This window comes from Bufo gargarizans, chromosome 4 (genome assembly GCF_014858855.1).
Source record: "Bufo gargarizans isolate SCDJY-AF-19 chromosome 4, ASM1485885v1, whole genome shotgun sequence".
Classification (NCBI taxonomy): Eukaryota; Metazoa; Chordata; class Amphibia; order Anura; family Bufonidae; genus Bufo; species Bufo gargarizans.
Window position 1 is genome coordinate 105258333 of NC_058083.1, and position 19828 is coordinate 105278160.

The following is a 19828-nucleotide window of genomic DNA, read 5'->3' on the forward strand; positions in this document are numbered from 1 at the left end:
ACATACATGCCATTCCATCCAAACTGATAATCTAGGGATCCCTAGAATTTAACCCCTGACAACTCTTGTCATTTATAATCATTGATCCATGATAGGAGGGTTATGGCGGGTTTCCTTTCAAACCATTTAAATAGTCAGGTATTACTGTCAGAAGCCAACATTGTATTCTTAAGTGATAACCTCCCTTTGAATAGCCTGGATATTTCCCAGGCGTTTAAAGAAATAAACAAGACCTATAAAAGATATGTAAGATCCTTATGGGAGATTACGAGTCTAGAGACGTATCTCCAACAGAAAATTGTGTATAGGGGGATGCGCATTCGTATTACCCCGAATGCGCATCAAGAAGATACGGAGTTCATTAAGGGGTGGGAGGAATTAATCACAGAGAATTCTTTACGCATGCAGGCATATATATGCGAATACGAAAAAAAAGTTACTTACCAAATTGGCCTCCTAACTAGAGAAAGAGATAGCTGACATTCAGATTTTCCGAACCCAAACAGAGTTTGGTACATTGGAAACAAGGCTACAAAAAAATATAGAAAATTTACAAACAGAAATCAAGGAAAGGAAACATAAAAAGTACCTGAGGGATAAGAGAGATTTTGACACTGGGTATATTTATAACAACAAAAATATTAGTAAACCTTTCTACTCCAGAAGTAAAGACCAAAGAGATTACATGGATATTTCAGAAACCGAGAATTCGGAATCTGAAGGGTGTGGGAAATACTCAAGAACAGGAGCAAAAAAGAAGAACAAGTACTATAGAGGGGCATATCAACAGAGAAAATATCCGTAGAACCAAGCGGCCTCTAAAGGACAAAATCAAAGTCTGCAATGGCAGGATCACCCACAGACAAATCAAATGCCCAATACTCAGGGAATAAATGCACAATCTACTATACCCTCCATTTCTTCTATACCTGTGCCATCCTTGGTACATGGAACACAAGGAGCCACTCCACAGAATGTGACACAAGGGATTCCTACAATGACCCCCTCTTTTTTAGTGCCAGGTGTCCAATTGAGAGACAGAGACAAATGGGGATTCAACCAGCAACAAAGAATATAGATGAAATCACTAATATGCAGATCATCAATCTAGCTGGAATAGATTTAGAACCACAGCATGTATCCCTCTTAAATAAAGGTCTCTCATTTACTCCGACACCGGGCTTTGACTGTTTTACCTGGGTCAAAGATGTCAACCTATTTGCCAGAAAACTGGCCTTACACAAAGAAGTTAAGGAGAATCAGAGACAGGACCCAGGTAAAAGAGAACGGGAAGCTCTTGCAGTCCTAGAAGAGCTGTCAAGAGAAAGTAGGGGATATAGTCAACCACCTCGAGCACCATTTACGGATCTACATCCAAAATCCAAATACACACCCCCTTTTTCAGGGTACGCCAGTGTAGAAACCTTTGTAAATCTAGTAACAAAAGATCTTGAAACAATAAGGACAAAAAAGAGTGAGGTGGGCAGCAATCTAAGCTCACAAGAGAAGGAAGCTCTAGCTGACCTTATGAAAAGGGAGGACGTAGTGGTGAAACCCTCTGATAAAGGGGGAAACATCGTCCTATTAAAACAAGAATATTACACTGATATGGTGAAGAGACTTTTGAAGGCTGAAAAAACATATAAAAAATTAGAGTCCAACCCTACGGCCAAATGAAAAAAAGAACTAGAAATCCTTCTAAAAAGGGCAAAAGATGAGAACCTGATCTCTAAGGAGGAATACAAAACCTTATTCAATCCCTGTCCTACATTAGCGACCTTCTATGCTCTACCTAAGGTGCACAAAAAGAAAGATCCCATACCTGGTAGGCCCATTGTATCTGGGAATGACAACTTACGTGGAGGCATCAGCACGTACGTGGATGTAGTGATCAGACCTTTTGTTGAAACCTTTCCATCCTATATAAAAGACACATTAGATATGGTGAAGCAACTTAAGGATATCCAAGTAGGCCCAAACACCCTCATAACCAGCCTCGATTTAGAGGCTTTATACACTAGTATAGAACACAAAGCAGGAATAGGAGCGGTAAAGCAATACCTATATACCAAGGGAACACAATTTCACAATGATTTCATAATACAATTGTTACGTTTTCTTCTCACTCACAATTATTTTATTTTTGATGGCACTTTTTATTTGGAGACACATGGGACTGCAATGGGCACGGTTTGTGCACCAAGTTTTGCTAATTAGTTTTTAGGGTGGTGGGAGGATCAACACGTTTTTACAGAGGCTAATACACAATTCACAGACTTAATATTATTTTGGGGTAGGTTTATAGACGATATCCTTATTTTCTGGGATGGGACAAGATCCGAGTTCACCCAATTCACTGAGAGACTAAATAACAACAGTCTGGGTCTCAAATTCCCTACTGAGATCCAACAACATAGTATCAGTTTTTTAGACCTAAAAATTATAATGGATGGAAGTGGAAGGATTTAAACTGACATATATACAAAGCCAACATCTACCAACAGCTTTTTACATTGGCAGAGTTTCCATCCACAACCCCTTAAGAAAGGGATTCCCATAGGCCAGTACCTTAGGGAAAGACGTAATTGTACAGATGTTGAGGCCTTCAGTAGAGAAAGCAATTTACTCTACTCCAGGTTCAGGATGAGGGGCTACCCGAAAAAAATATTACACCGAGCATATAATAGGGCTAAAAACATGGATAGAGATGACCTTCTAACAAAAACACGAACAGATGGAGAAAAAGTGCTCAAATGCATAGGAACCTTCGATGTCCAGAATAAACAGGTATACAACATCCTTAAGAAACACTGGCATATCCTAAAGGCTGATAAAGATCTGGGACAGATCCTCCCTAAGAACCCCAGTGTCACATATAGGCGAGGAACAAATCTGAAGGAAATGATGGTGCGGAGCAATTTCCAAAGATCCTTCAGAAAAAAAGAAACATGGCTTAAAACAACAGGCTCGTATCCATGTGGAGCATGCAACTTCTGCAAGTACATGACTCCCAAGAAAGAATTTGTCAACCCAGTAGATGGGAAAATCTACAAGATTAGAGAGTACATGAACTGTAGGAGCACTGGCCTTGTGTACGGAATACAATGCGAGTGTAATAAACTATACATAGGCAAGACGATTCAAGAATTAAGAAGAAGGATTTCCAAACACTTTAGTGTTTTGAACACAAATGAGGAAACACCTCTGTCTAGACATCTGCAGAGGTATCATAATGGCCAAGCCACAGGCCTGAAGATTTGGAGGATACAAAACATACAGGCAAACCCTAGACAAGGCAGTGTGGATAAAAAACTGCAACAAGAGGAGATTAGATGGATATATTGTCTCAATTCACTAGCACCCAATGGTTTAAATGAAGGTTTTACCTTTGCTCCCTTCTTATAAATTTGTAGATAATGGCAGTGTATAAGCTTAGAAAAAGGAAAAACAATGTGGAGAATCATGATACATAGAAAAGAGGAACTCCAAAGAGATGTAGGGAGGGCTTCCTGAAAAGAATGACTCACCAAGGAGTGTGGGCAATATCCAGTAGAGGGTCCATTTGCAAGATGAGGCATCTGTAAAGAAACAAAAAGAAAATAAGAAAAAGAGATAAAGGAAAAAATGACCAAGAACAACAAAAGCTGGAGAAATAAAAGAAAAAGAGAAAATAATAGGGCATTCCACACCAAGTGTAAGATAACTAAAAATAGGATGACACTCAATAATAGATAAAAAAGAGAAAGTAACTGATAACAAGAAATTAAGGATATAAAGACCAAAGAACAATGTACAGCATCCTGTATGGAGTATTAAGAATGATAAAATAGAATAGCATGACGATGCCAACAAGGATCTATCCGGGTGAGTATGTTAGTATAGGGCAGGCATGTCCAAAGTGCGGCCCTCCAGCTGTTGCAAAACTACAACTCCCACAATGCCCTGCTGTAGGCTGATAGCTGTAAGCTATCCAGGCATGCTGGGAGTTGTAGTTTTGCAACAGCTGGAGGGCCGCACTTTGGACATGCCTGGTATAGGGGCTCTACTGAGTGCTGCTAGCTGGGAGGGCAAGTATAGGTATCCGACAGTACTAGAGAAAGAAAGAACATAAGTCCCGAAGTAAGAACATATGGGCATTTTCGACATACCCGAAATAAGCGCAGGAGAATAACAACATAAAGTCCTCTAAGTCAGGTAAAAGGTAAGATTGGCACAGGCGCAGTACCTGGAGAGGCGCCTTCAATTTTCTAAGTCCTAGCGCAGGAGCGATAGAATAATGTGGTGACGTCATCAACGAGAGTCGGAAGACGCAGGAGAGACACGTCATAGGAGTGAGACATCACTTCATCAGTGCAGGACAGATGATGTCTCTAGAGGGTGCCGGCACTTGTAACTGATTGGTCGGTAGAACTGTCCCTCAGATGTATGGCACTTGATGATAGGATGCAGGGCCGTCTTTGCCGCAGGGCAAAAGGGGCAGCTGCCCCGGGCCCAGTTGCCCCTAGGGGCCCGTTTCCTGAGTTCCGACTCCCAGTCCCACATCCCATTCTGATTCACACACTATGTGCAGCAGCGCCAGCAGCAGTCTTCACAACAACTTACAAGCGCTGGCTGCGCTGCTTAGCAAGCACATCGGCGACCCCCCCCCCCCCCCGCCGTCACGTGGTAAAAGGGTGTGTGTGTGTGTGACTCACCGTCCGCAGCCTGGAGTGGCGCCACGGCGGAGCAGCCAGGCCAGCAGCAGGGAGTCCAGGGACTAAGCCTCCGGTCCGGAGCTCAAGGGATTGGGTGGTGAGTCCCACCACCGGCCACATTTACTAATCTTTGCTCGCCTCAGGGTCAGGGGGGCCCTCATGGTGTGGACTGGACTGGTCATTTGGAAGAATGGTTTAACCATTTATGTGCAAAAGAGAAAATAAGAAGTCAGCTCCAATCAGATATCAATCTGCACAAAGACCAAGAGTCTAGTTGGTCTATGTGCAGATATCTGATTGGAGCCGACTTCTTATTTTCTCTTTTGCACATAAATGGTTAAACTATATTCCTTAGTAAAAATGACCAGTCCACACAACACCATGAGAGCCCCCCTGAGCAAAGATTAGTAAATGTGGCCCCAGCCCACAGTTAAGCAGACAGAGAGAAGCCCTTATGTCTCTCGTCTCTTTAATAATCCACCAGTAATTTAAATAACCCCATTAGTGGGGGATTATTATAGAGACGGTAGACATAAGGGGTTGGGTTCTCTCTGTCTGCTGAACTGTGGCCTGGGGCCACCCGGCCGGCCACATTTACTAATCTTTGCTCAGGGGGGCCCTCATGGTGTGGTGTGGACTGGTCATTTTTACTAAGGAATAGGGATGAGCGAACCTGAACTGTATAGTTCGAGTTCGTACCGAATTTTGGGGTGTCCGTGACACGGACCCGAATCCGAACATTTTCGTAAAAGTCCAAATTCGGTGTTCGGCGCTTTCTTGACGCTTTTTGAAAGTCTGCAAAGCAGCCAATCAACAAGCGTCATACTACTTGCCCCAAGAGGCCGTCACAGCCATGCCTACTATTGGCATGGCTGTGATTGGCCAGTGCAGCATGTGACCCAGCCTCTATTTAAGCTGGAGTCACGTAGCGCCGCACGTCACTCTGCTCTGATCAGTGTAGGGAGAGGTTGCAGCTGCGACGTTAGGGCGAGATTAGGCAGTGATTAACTCCTCCAAAAGACTTCATTCAGAGATCGATCTGCAGCTGTGGATGATTGAACTGCTGCTATTCAATTGCTCACTGTTTTTAGGCTGCCCAGAGCGTTTTTCATTAAATTTTTTCTGGGGTGATCGGCGGCCATTTTGTGTCTTGTGGTGCGCCAGCACAAGCTGCCACCATGTACATTTAACCCTCAATAGTGTGGTTATTTTTTGGCTATATCCTACATCAGGGTGAAGCTGTCACACCAAGTGCATTTAACCATCAATAGTGTGGTTATTTTTTGGCCATATACTACATCAGGGGCAAGCTGTCACCAAGTGCATTTAACCCTCAATAGTGTGGTTGTTTTTTGGCTATATCCTACATCAGGGTGAAGCTGTCACACCAAGTGCATTTAACCATCAATAGTGTGGTTATTTTTTGGCCATATACTACATCAGGGGCAAGCTGAGCCTGTCACCAAGTGCATTTAACCCTCAATAGTGTGGTTGTTTTTTGGCTATATCCTACATCAGGGTGAAGCTGTCACACCAAGTGCATTTAACCATCAATAGTGTGGTTATTTTTTGGCCATATACTACATCAGGGTCAAGCTGAGCCTGTCACCAAGTGCATTTAACCCTCAATAGTGTGGTTGTTTTTTGGCTATATCCTACATCAGGGTGAAGCTGTCACACCAAGTGCATTTAACCATCAATAGTGTGGTTATTTTTTGGCCATATACTACATCAGGGGCAAGCTGAGCCTGTCACCAAGTGCATTTAACCCTCAATAGTGTGGTTGTTTTTTGGCTATATCCTACATCAGGGTGAAGCTGTCACACCAAGTGCATTTAACCATCAATAGTGTGGTTATTTTTTGGCCATATACTACATCAGGGGCAAGCTGAGCCTGTCACCAAGTGCATTTAACCCTCAATAGTGTGGTTGTTTTTTGGCTATATCCTACATCAGGGTGAAGCTGTCACACCAAGTGCATTTAACCATCATTAGTGTGGTTATTTTTTGGCCATATACTACATCAGGGGCAAGCTGAGCCTGTCACCAAGTGCATTTAACCCTCAATAGTGTAGTTGTTTTTAGGCTATATCCTACATCAGGGTGAAGCTGTCACACCAAGTGCATTTAACCATCAATAGTGTGGTTATTTTTTGGCCATATACTACATCAGGGGCAAGCTGAGCCTGTCACCAAGTGCATTTAACCCTCAATAGTGTGGTTGTTTTTTTGGCTATATCCTACATCAGGGTGAAGCTGTCACACCAAGTGCATTTAACCATCAATAGTGTGGTTATTTTTTGGCCATATACTACATCAGGGTCAAGCTGAGTCTGTCACCAAGTGCATTTAACCCTCAATAGTGTGGTTGTTTTTTGGCTATATCCTACATCAGGGTGAAGCTGTCACACCAAGTGCATTTAACCATCAATAGTGTGGTTATTTTTTGGCCATATACTACATCAGGGGCAAGCTGAGCCTGTCACCAAGTGCATTTAACCCTCAATAGTGTGGTTGTTTTTTGGCTATATCCTACATCAGGGTGAAGCTGTCACACCAAGTGCATTTAACCATCAATAGTGTGGTTATTTTTTGGCCATATACTACATCAGGGGCAAGCTGAGCCTGTCACCAAGTGCATTTAACCCTCAATAGTGTGGTTGTTTTTTGGCTATATCCTACATCAGGGTGAAGCTGTCACACCAAGTGCATTTAACCATCATTAGTGTGGTTATTTTTTGGCCATATACTACATCAGGGGCAAGCTGAGCCTGTCACCAAGTGCATTTAACCCTCAATAGTGTAGTTGTTTTTAGGCTATATCCTACATCAGGGTGAAGCTGTCACACCAAGTGCATTTAACCATCAATAGTGTGGTTATTTTTTGGCCATATACTACATCAGGGGCAAGCTGAGCCTGTCACCAAGTGCATTTAACCCTCAATAGTGTGGTTGTTTTTTTGGCTATATCCTACATCAGGGTGAAGCTGTCACACCAAGTGCATTTAACCATCAATAGTGTGGTTATTTTTTGGCCATATACTACATCAGGGTCAAGCTGAGTCTGTCACCAAGTGCATTTAACCCTCAATAGTGTGGTTGTTTTTTGGCTATATCCTACATCAGGGTGAAGTTGTCACACCAAGTGCATTTAACCATCAATAGTGTGGTTATTTTTTGGCCATATCCCAGTCAAATTCTATCTGTAAACGTATACCTGTCACCCAGCGCCTAAATAATAGGCCTCAAATTTATAGTCAGCTAAATCTGTGGTTATTGCTGTAGCTGGGCAAGTTATTTAGTGTCCGTCAAAGCACAGTTTTTGTTCTGGGTTGAAATACAATTCCCAATTTGGCAATTCTCTAAATTATTGGTTTCTGCTGTATCAGGCCTACTTTAAATTTATCCCTAAAAGGGTATATTACATTCAAGGTGCAGATAGGGTCATTCTCAATAACTTCACACACACGCTACTGTGCATATCCCAGTCTAATTCTGTCTGTAAACGTATACCTGTCACCCAGCGCCTAAATAATAGGCCTCAAATTTATATTCATCCAAATCTGTCATTATTGCTGTAGCTGGTCAAGTTATTTAGAGTCCGTCAAAACACAGTTTTTGTTCTGGGTTGAAATACAATTCCCAATTTTGCAATTTCCTAATTTAGTGGTTTCTGCTGTATCAGACCTACTTTAAATCTATCCCTAAAATGGTATATAAGATTCAAGGTGCACATAGGGTCATTCTCAATAACTTCACACACACGCTACTGTGCATATCCCAGTCTAATTCTGTCTGTAAAAGTATACCTGTCACCCAGCACCTAAATAATGGGCCTCAAATTTATAGTCAGCTAAATCTGTGGTTATTGCTATGGCTGGGCAAGTTATTTAGTGTCCGTCAAAGCACAGTTTTTGTTCTGGGTTGAAATACAATTCCCAATTTAGCAATTCTCTAAATTAGTGGTTTCTGCTGTATGAGGCCTACTTTAAATTTATCCCTAAAAGGGTATATTAGATTCAAGGTGCAGATAGGGTCATTCTCAATAACTTCACACACACGCTACTGTGCGTATCCCAGTCTAATTCTGTCTGTAAAAGTAAACCTGTCACCCAGCACCTAAATAATGGGCCTCAAATTTATAGTCAGCTAAATCTGTGGTTATTGCTGTAGCTGGGCAAGTTATTTAGTGTCCGTCAAAGCACAGTTTTTGTTCTGGATTAAAATACAATTCCCAATTTAGCAATTCTCTAAATTAGTGGTTTCTGCTGTATCAGGCCTACTTAAAATTTATCCCTAAAAGGGTATATTAGATTCAAGGTGCAGATAGGGTCATTCTCAATAACTTCACACACACGCTACTGTGCGTATCCCAGTCTAATTCTGTCTGTAAACGTATACCTGTCACCCAGCACCTAAATAATAGGCCTCAAATTTATAGTCAGCTAAATCTGTGGTTATTGCTGTAGCTGGGCAAGTTATTTAGTGTCCGTCAAAGGACAGTTTTTGTTCTGGATTAAAATACAATTCCCAATTTAGCAATTCTCTAAATTAGTGGTTTCTGCTGTATCAGGCCTACTTTTAATTTATCCCTAAAAGGGTATATTAGATTCAAGGTGCAGAAAGGGTCATTCTCAATAACTTCACACACACGCTACTGTGCATATCCCAGCCTAATTCTGTCTGTAAACGTATACCTGTCACCCAGCGCCTAAATAATAGGCCTCAAATTTATAGTCAGCTAAATCTGTGGTTATTGCTGTAGCTGGGCAAGTTATTTAGTGTCCGTCAAAGCACAGTTTTTGTTCTGGGTTGAAATACAATTCCCAATTTAGCAATTCTCTAAATTAGTGGTTTCTGCTGTATCAGACCTACTTTAAATCTATCCCACTTCACACACACGCTACTGTGCATATCCCAGTCTAATTCTGTCTGTAAACGTATACCTGTCACCCAGCGCCTAAATAATAGGCCTCAAATTTATAGTCAGCTAAATCTGTGGTTACTGCTGTGCCTGTATTAGTGAAATACGGTACCTAAACAGATAGCCAGATAGTGTTAGGTGTCTGTAAAAAAAGGCCTGAATTTGAATTCAATACATTGGGCCAAATAATATTTTTGTTGTTGTGGTGAACGATAACAATGAGGAAAACATCTAGTAAGGGACGCGGACATGCTCGTGGTGGTGTTAGTGGACCCTCTGGTGCTGGGCGAGGACGTGGCCGTTCTGCCACAGCCACACGTCCTAGTGTACCAACTACCTCAGGTCCCAGTAGCCGCCATAATTTACAGCGATATTTGGTGGGGCCCAATGCCGTTCTAAGGATGGTAAGGCCTGAGCAGGTACAGGCATTAGTCAATTGGGTGGCCGACAGTGGATCCAGCACGTTCACATTATCTCCCACCCAGTCTTCTGCAGAAAGCGCACAGATGGCGACTGAAAACCAAGCCCATCAGTCTGTCACATCACCCCCATGCATACCAGGGAAACTGTCTGAGCCTCAAGTTATACAGCAGTCTCTTATGCTGTTTGAAGACTCCACTGGCAGGGATTCCCAAGGGCATCCACCTAGCCCTTCCCAGCGGTGGAAGACATAGAATGCACTGACGCACAACTACTTATGTTTCCTGATGATGAGGACATGGGAATACCACCTCAGCATGTCTCTGATGATGACGAAACACAGGTGCCAACTGCTGCGTCTTTCTGCAGTGTGCAGACTGAACAGGAGGTCAGGGATCAAGACTGGGTGGAAGACGATGCAGGGGACGATGAGGTACTAGACCCCACATAGAATGAAGGTCGTGCCACTGACTTTCACAGTTCGGAGGAAGAGGCAGTGGTGAGACCGAGCCAACAGCGTAGCAAAAGAGGGAGCAGTGGACAAAAGCAGAACACCCGCCGCCAAGAGACTCCGTCTGCTACTGACCGCCGCCATCTGGGACCGAGCACCCCAAAGGCAGCTTCAAGGAGTTCCCTGGCATGGCACTTCTTCAAACAATGTGCTGACGACAAGACCCGAGTGGCTTGCACGCTGTGCCATCAGAGCCTGAAGCGAGGCATTAACGTTCTGAACCTTAGCACAACCTGCATGACCAGGCACCTGCAAGCAAAGCATGAACTGCAGTGGAGTAAACACCTTAAAAACAAGGAAGTCACTCAGGCTCCCCTGCTACCTCTTCTGCTGCTGCCGCCTCGGCCTCTTCTGCTGCTGCCGCCTCGGCCTCTTCAGGAACGTTGGCACCTGCCGCCCAGCAAACAGGGGATGTACCACCAACACCACCACCTCCGTCACCAAGCATCTCAACCATGTCACACGGCAGCGTTCAGCTCTCCATCTCACAAACATTTGAGAGAAAGCGTAAATTCCCACCTAGCCACCCTCGATCCCTTGCCCTGAATGCCAGCATTTCTAAACTACTGGCCTATGAAATGCTGTCATTTAGGCTGGTGGACACAGACAGCTTCAAACAGCTCATGTCGCTTGCTGTCCCACAGTATGATGTTCCCAGCCGGCACTACTTCTCCAAGAGAGCCGTGCCTTCCCTGCACAACCAAGTATCCGATAAAATCAAGTGTGCACTGCGCAACGCCATCTGCGGCAAGGTCCACCTAACCACAGATACGTGGACCAGTAAGCACGGCCAGGGACGCTATATCTCCCTAACTGCACACTGGGTAAATGTAGTGGCAGCTGGGCCCCAGGCGGAGAGCTGTTTGGCGCACGTCCTTCCGCCGCCAAGGATCGCAGGGCAACATTCTTTGCCTCCTGTTGCCACCTCCTCCTACTCAGCTTCCTCCTCCTCTTCTTCCACCTGCTCATCCAGTCAGCCACACACTTTCACCACCAACTTCCGCACAGCCCAGGGTAAACGTCAGCAGGCCATTCTGAAACTCATATGTTTGGGGGACAGGCCCCACACCGCACAGGAGTTGTGGCGGGGTATAGAACAACAGACCGACGAGTGGTTGCTGCCGCTGAGCCTCAAGCCCGGCCTGGTGGTGTGCGATAATGGGCGAAATCTCGTTGCAGCTCTGGGACTAGCCGGTTTAAAGCACATTCCTTGCTTGGCGCATGTGCTGAATTTGGTGGTGCAGAAGTTCATTCACAACTACCCCGACATGTCAGAGCTGCTGCATAAAGTGCGGGCCGTCTGTTCGTGCTTCCGGCGTTCACATCCTGCCGCTGCTCGCCTGTCTGCGCTACAGCGTAACTTCGGCCTTCCCGCTCACCGCCTCATATGCGACGTGCCCACCAGGTGGAACTCCACCTTGCACATGCTGGACAGACTGTGCGAGCAGCAGCAGGCCATAGTGGAGTTTCAGCTGCAGCACGCACGGGTCAGTCGCACTGCGGAACAGCACCACTTCACCACCAATGACTGGGCCTCCATGCGAGACCTGTGTGCCCTGTTGCGCTGTTTCGAGTACTCCACCAACATGGCCAGTGGCGATGACGCCGTTATCAGCGTTACAATACCACTTCTATGTCTCCTTGAGAAAACACTAAGGCGATGATGGAAGAGGAGGTGGCCCAGGAGGAGGAGGAGGAGAAAGAGGGGTCATTTTTAGCACTTTCAGGCTAGTCTCTTCGAAGTGACTCAGAGGGAGGTTTTTGGCAACAGCAGAGTCCAGGTACAAATGTGGCCAGCCAGGGCCCACTACTGGAGGAGGACGAGGATGAGGAGGAGGTGGAGGAGGATGAGGATAAAGCATGGTCACAGAGGGGTGGCACCCAACGCAGCTCGGGCCCATCACTGGTGCGTGGCTGGGGGGAAACGCAGGACGATGACGATACGCCTTCCACAGAGGACAGCTTGTCCTTACCCCTGGGCAGCCTGGCACACATGAGCGACTACATGCTGCAGTGCCTGCGCAACGACAGCAGAGTTGCCCACATTTTATCGTGTGCGGACTACTGGGTTGCCACCCTGCTGGATCGACGGTACTAAGACAATGTGCCCACCTTACTTCCTGCACTGGAGCGTGATAGGAAGATGCGTGAGTACAAGCGCACGTTGGTAGACGAGCTACTGAGAGCATTCCCAAATGTCACAGGGGAACAAATGGAAGCCCAAGGCAGAGGAGGAGCAAGAGGTCGCCAAGGCAGCTGTGTCACAGTCAGCTCCTCTGAGGGCAGGGTTAGCATGGCAGAGATGTGGAAAAGTTTTGTCAACACGCCACAGCTAACTGCACCACCACCTGATACACAACGTGTTAGCAGGAGGCAACATTTCACTAACATGGTGGAACAGTACGTGTGCACACCCCTCCACGTACTGACTGATGGTTCGGCCCCATTGAACTTCCGGGTCTCTAAATTGTCCACGTGGCCAGAGCTAGCCTTTTATGCCTTGGAGGTGTTGGCCTGCCCGGCGGCCAGCGTTTTGTCTGAACGCGTATTCAGCACGGCAGGGGGCGTCATTACAGACAAACGCAGCCGCCTGTCCACAGCCAATGTGGACAAGCTGACGTTCGTAAAAATGAACCAGGCATGGATCCCAGAGGACCTGTCCATCCCTTGTGCAGATTAGACATTAACTACCTCCCCTTAACCATATATTATTGTACTCCAGGGCACTTCCTCATTCAATGCTATTTTTATTTTCATTTTACCATTATATTGCGAGGCAACCAAAAGTTGAATGAACCTCTCCTCTGTCTGGGTGCCGGGGCCTAAATATATGCCAATGGACTGTTCCAATGTTGGGTGACGTGAAGCCTGATTCTCTGCTATTACATGCAGACTGATTCTCTGCTGACATGAAGCCAGATTCTCTGTTACGGGACCTCTCTCCTCTGCCTGGGTGCCGGGGCCTAAATATATGACAATGGACTGTTACAGTGGTGGCTGACGTGAAGCCTGATTCTCTGCTATGACATGCAGACTGATTCTCTGCTGACATGAAGCCAGATTCTCTGTTACGGGACCTCTCTCCTCTGCCTGGGTGCCTGGGCCTAAATATATGACAATGGACTGTTACAGTGGTGGCTGACGTGAAGCCTGATTCTCTGCTATGACATGCAGACTGATTCTCTGCTGACATGAAGCCAGATTCTCTGTTACGGGACCTCTCTCCTCTGCCTGGGTGCCTGGGCCTAAATATATGACAATGGACTGTTACAGTGGTGGCTGACGTGAAGCCTGATTCTCTGCTGTGACATGCAGACTGATTCTCTGCTGACATGAAGCCAGATTCTCTGTTATGGGACCTCTCTCCTCTGCCTGGGTGCCTGGGCCTAAATATATGACAATGGACTGTTACAGTGGTGGCTGACGTGAAGCCTGATTCTCTGTTATGACATGCAGACTGATTCTCTGCTGACATGAAGCCAGATTCTCTGTTACGGGACCTCTCTCCTCTGCCTGGGTGCCTGGGACTAAATATCTGACAATGGACTGTTACAGTGGTGGGCGACGTGAAGCCAGATTCTCTGCTATGGGACCTCTCTCCAATTGATATTGGTTAATTTTTATTTATTTTAATTTTATTTTTATTCATTTCCCTATCCACATTTGTTTGCAGGGGATTTACCTACATGTTGCTGCCTTTTGCAGCACTCTAGCTCTTTCCTGGGCTGTTTTACAGCCTTTTTAGTGCCGAAAAGTTCGGGTCCCCATTGACTTCAATGGGGTTCGGGTTCGGGACGAAGTTCGGGTCGGGTTCGGGTACCGAACCCGAACATTTCCGGGAAGTTCGGCCGAACTTCTCGAACCCGAACATGCAGGTGTTCGCTCAACTCTACTCAGGAAGAAAGTTTAACCGTTTATATGCAAAAGAGAAAAAAAAAAGTCACTATGTCAGCTCCAATCAGATATCTGCACATAGACCAACGCCACTGCCTCCATCTGTAAGTCGCTGGAGTGCACAGCAGGCTCGCTTTTCTGAAGGAAGTGGAACTCTGAACTGTCTGAACTCTGAATTATTATTATTTGTGTGTGTTGTGGTGGAGGGCGTGATTGCATGCTAGGGTGTGTGACGGTGGGATCCAGGGGGCCCAAGTAAATTCTTGCCCAGGGTCCAATCAATATTAAAGACGGCCCTGATAGGATGGAATGATCCCGCCAACAGAAACTGAGGGTTTAAAGACCAGGGACCGCCCCCACATGTCAAACCTGCACGCCATCCCCTGAAGACGCTGAATTAAACGGCAAAACATGTAGGGATGCAGGCAAAGATTTTTAGTTAAGGCTAGAGAGGCAGGGATCCCAGAGTGGAATAACTTATCTTTCTAGATAGTTACAGATCGAATAAATGAGTAAGGGTGAGAGACCTGAGAAACAATCAGGCACCCCACCGAGATATGGAGTATCTGAATAAAGCATACAATCATAATATATAAAGACACATATTCCCTCCTGTCTATTCCTGAGGAATTTTAATTAGTTCCCAAAGAGTTCCATGTGATTTTAAGAGTACACAATAAAGGATTATGTTTTTTATATAATACTAATCAGAGAGGTGTGCAAATGCTACGCTTAGGTCCTAGAGACCTTTGAACCTTATAGTATATTAAATATAGCGTCGCAACCTCCTGAGGGACCTATATGTTTGTCGGTTGAAAGTCTTCACCTTAAGGACCTAGCCATACTTTGCAAATCTTTCACTTTATGAAAATGTACAAAAATAAGTTGTGCACTCCTTCTTCTAGTACTGCATACAAGGTATTTTAATTAGTCCAAATATAAAATCAATAAAAATTAATTCAAGACAAAAAACTTAAAAAAACTAAAAATACATAGAAATGCATAAATATTGCTAGTTCATTCCAGATCCATAAGTATAGCTATGTAGAAAATGTCAATCAGTTCCAATGCATGATTGTAGAGGAAAAATATATGGCTGAATAAACCAGAGTAGACATATATGTCACTAATACACAATTTCCATAGACATACAGTCAGGTCCATAAATATTGGGACATCTACTCAATTGTAACATTTATGGCTCTATACACCACCACAATAGATTTGAAATGAAACAAACAAGATATGCTTTAACTGCAGACTGTAAGCTTTAATTCGAGGGTATTTACATCCAAATCAGGTGAACGGTGTAGGAATTACAACAGTTTGCATATGTGCCTCCCACTTGTTAAGGAACCAAAAGTAATGGGACAGAATAATAATCATAAATCAAACTTTCACTATTTAATACTTGGTTGCAAATCCTTTGCAGTCAATTACAGCCTGAAGTCTGGAACGCATAGACATCACCAGACGCTGGGTTTCCTCTCTGGCTCTGCCAGGCCTCTACTGCAACTGTCTTTAGTTCCTGTTTGTTCTTGGGGCATTTTCCCTTCAGTTTTGTCTTCAGCAAGTGAAATGCATGCTCAATTGGATTCAGGTCAGGTGATTGACTTGGCCATTGCACAACATTCCACTTCTTTCCCTTAAAAAACTCTTTGGTTGTTTTTGCAGTATGCTTTGGGTTATTGTCCATCTGCACTGTGAAGCACCGTCCAATGAGTTCTGAAGCATTTGGCTGAATATGAGCAGATAATATTGCCCGAAACACTTCAGAATTCATCCTGCTGCTTTTGTCAGCAGTCACATCATCAATAAATACAAGAGAACCAGTTCCATTGGCAGCCATACATGTCCACACCATGACACTACCACCACCATGCTTCACTGATGAGGTGGTATGCTTAGGATCATGAGAAGTTCCTTTCCTTCTTCATACTCTTCTCTTCCCATCACTCTGGTACAAGTTGATCTTGGTCTCATCTGTGTATAGGATGTTGTTCCAGAACTGTGTTCCAAAACTCTAATCTGGCCTTCCTTTTTGAGGCTCACCAATGGTTTACATCTTGAGGTGAACCCTCTGTATTCACTCTGGTGAAGTCTTCTCTTGATTGTTGACTTTGAAACACATACACCTACCTCCTGGAGAGTGTTCTTGATCTGGCCAACCTTTGTGAAGGGTGTTTTCTTCACCAGGGAAAAAATTCTTCGTTCATGCACCACAGTTATTTTCCGTGGTCTTCCGGGTCATTTGGTGTTGCTGAGCACACCGGTGCGTTCCTTCTTTTTAAGAATGTTCCAAACAGTTGTTTTGGCCACGCCTAAAGTTTTTGCTATCTCTCTGATGGGTTTGTTTTGTTTTTTCAGCCTAATGATGGCTTGCTTCACTGATAGTGCCAGCTCTTTGGATCTCATCTTGAGAGTTGACAGCAACAGATTCCAAATGCAAATAGCACACTTGAAATGAACTCTGGACCTTTTATCTGCTCACTGTAATTGGCATAATGAGGAAATAACACACACCTGGCAATGGAACAGATGAGAAGCCAATTATCCCATTACTTTTGGTTCCTTAACAAGTGGGAGGCACATATGCAACTGTTGTAATTCCTACACCATTCACCTGATTTGGATGTAAATACCCTCAAATTAAAGTTAAAGCACATCTTGTTTGTTTCATTTCAAATCCATTGTGGTGGTGTATAGAGCCAAAAATGTTACAATTGTGTCGATGTCCCAATATTTATGGACCTGACTGTATATTGTCCCACAATGTTGATACATAATAATAATAATAATAATAGATATTAATCGGATAAACAAATAATCATAGAGGATTTGACACTTGTAACCAAATGCTACAGATAAAAATGTCAATTTATAGGTTAATCAATGGCTCTTTCAATAATAGCTCCACATTCATCCATGAAGGCAAGAGTTGTGGTGAAACCAAAACACTAGATTGTTTAAATAATCCAGCACATAAATCTTGTGAGAATTAGCACTAAAGTAGTCAACAATCCCACATATATTACCCACTTTGGAGACGGGAATCAAACCTTCACTGTAAACATATTAAGTATGGATGTCTCGTTCTACTCACTGTAAATAGCAGGCAGCCGCAAAATGGAAATCAAGCTGGGCGCAAGTGTCTAGATAAACTGAACGAATGTATCACTCTAGCTGGAACTTATAGCATCAGGTTTATCACAAGTCACAAGTTTATCACAAGTCAATGTTTGTTGTGAACAGATTAGATGTAGTAATCACAGCGTAACAGGCAAAGGCAAAAATAGCAGACTGAGCATAAGTGTCTATCCCAACTTATGGTTTCAGAAACAGCTTCATCATTATCAACATATTTAAAGTGAATATCCTACTGCTGAAATTGTCTCTAGATTTACATGTGTTACTTTATGCCTATGTATAAAATGTAACGTTTATTTCTGTATCACTAAAAATTCCCTACCTATGACTGACATTTTAAAATTATCAGCTGTGTCTGCAGTTACCGCTTGTTATTGCCTTGTTTTGGTGCGATAGGACTACCTAGGCGGCTCTCATCCCTATCTGCCTGCTAGCCTCTTCTATCTTCCCACGGTATCTGCCGTGCAGTTTGAGCTCACACAGTTTTTTTCACAGTGAGCTTCACCTTTGAGTCTGTCTTATCGCTCCCTATTTACTCATGCTGCATATCTATTGCTCTTCAGTCACTCGCTGGTTAAAACACATGTATCATTCACACTCTGCCCCCGACATGTTTCGCCAAACACTTGGCGTCCTCAGGGGTTTTGGGCAGTTCGCTCGTAAAGGGGGCGGGACTAGGCTTTTAAAACCTTCCTACCAGCGACGTCACAGTATCTGGGGCTACTGTGTGTCTCTTTTGTTACTAAGTTTATTTCTCGACCTATCAATGTTAACTTCTTAGAGTTGCTGCCTTATAGTCACTCCCACGTACGCTGTTGTCCAATCCGTGTGCACCTTTGCATTGCGCATGCGTCAGGACTTGACAACCCAAAAAAACTTTTCACCAAGCATATAACAGGGCCAAAAAGAGCAATAGGACCACCTTACTCTTGAATAATAAACAACTATTAAATAAAAATGAAAAAATAGTACGGTGCATAGGGAATTTTGATGGGCAACATGAGAAGATCCGAAACATACTCAGACGACATTGGCACATACTACTCGCGGATGAGTAGCTAAAAGAAATTATCCCCCCAAATCCAGCTATCACAATTTCCATAGACATACAGTCGGGTCCATAAATATTGGGACATCGACACAATTCTAACATTTTTGGCTCTATACACCACCACAATAGATTTAAAATGAAACAAACAAGATGTGCTTTAACTGCAGACTGTCAGCTTTAATTCGAGGGTATTTACATTTACATCCAAATCAGGTGAACGGTGTAGGAATTACAACAGTTTGCATATGTGCCTCCCACTTGTTAACCCCTTAAGGACGCAGGGCGTACCGGTAAGCCCTATTTCCCAAGTCCTTAAGGACTCAGGGCGTACCGGTACGACCTAACTTTAAATCGGGATTCCGGCGCCGCAGTGGTTAATCGGAACGGGATGCCGGCTGAAATCATTCAGCCGGCATCCCGTAACAACGCGGGGGGGGGGGGTCATTTGACCCCCCGTATCGGGGATCGCAGAAGACCGCAGGTCAATTCAGACTGCGTTTCCGGTCCATTCGGGTGTCCTGTGACCCGATGAACCGAAAAAGACTGCGATCGATGGCATGATTACACACCACCAATCGCATTACGAAGATTTGGAGAGGTGGTGCTAGCCCTGGTGCTGAACACCGCTGTCCAGGGTGCTGATTGGTGCAGGGGAGAGAGGCGCGAGATTCAAACTTCCTGCGCTCCTCTCTCCCCTCCTCTTCCTGTCCAGCACCCTCACCATGCAGCATTGTTCAGCACCAGCTCCTGCATCCCCCTAATCGTAATCCATCACCCTCCTGCAGCCATCGCCACCCAGGTAGGTTAGGGTCAGTGAGGGAGAGGCACCATTAGGAAGGGAAAGAAGTTAGTTAGGAAAAAAAAAAAAAAAAGAACTTTTACCCTAAACTTTCTTTGATCCATCTATTTTTCAGTAACCCACTGGTGAATCTGATGGTGGAGCAGACGAATCTGTACGCCCAACAGTTCGTCGCTCAAAACCCAGGCTCATTTTTGGCTAGACCCGGTGGCTGGACGCCGGTCAGTGCAGCCGAGATGAGGACATTTTGGGGCCTCATGCTGCATATGGGTCTAGTCCAAAAACCCAGTGTCAGGCAATACTGGAGTGGGGACGTCCTATACCAGACCCCACTGTACAGTATGGTCATGACACGTCCCCGGTTTGAGGCCATCCGGAAATGTCTGCA

The 19828-nt window shown here is 44.6% G+C and overlaps 1 protein-coding gene across 2 annotated transcripts in view; it reads right to left on the reverse strand.

Moving 5' to 3' along the window:
* The window catches only part of LOC122935669 (beta-galactoside alpha-2,6-sialyltransferase 1-like), a 418780-nt gene extending 401175 nt beyond the window's left edge, over window positions 1-17605 (reverse strand). Inside the window, exons 1-4 of one of the 2 annotated variants that reach the window (XM_044291488.1) lie at window positions 17547-17605; window positions 3528-3578; window positions 1859-1919; window positions 445-529 (exon numbers count right to left, since the gene is read on the reverse strand). The gene's annotated coding sequence lies outside the window, so the exon portion shown is untranslated. Of the gene's footprint in view, window positions 1-444; window positions 530-1822; window positions 1920-3527; window positions 3579-17546 lie in introns of both variants that reach the window. The other variant, XM_044291489.1, reaches the window with a different exon arrangement.
* Window positions 17606-19828: the final 2223 nt, after the last annotated feature.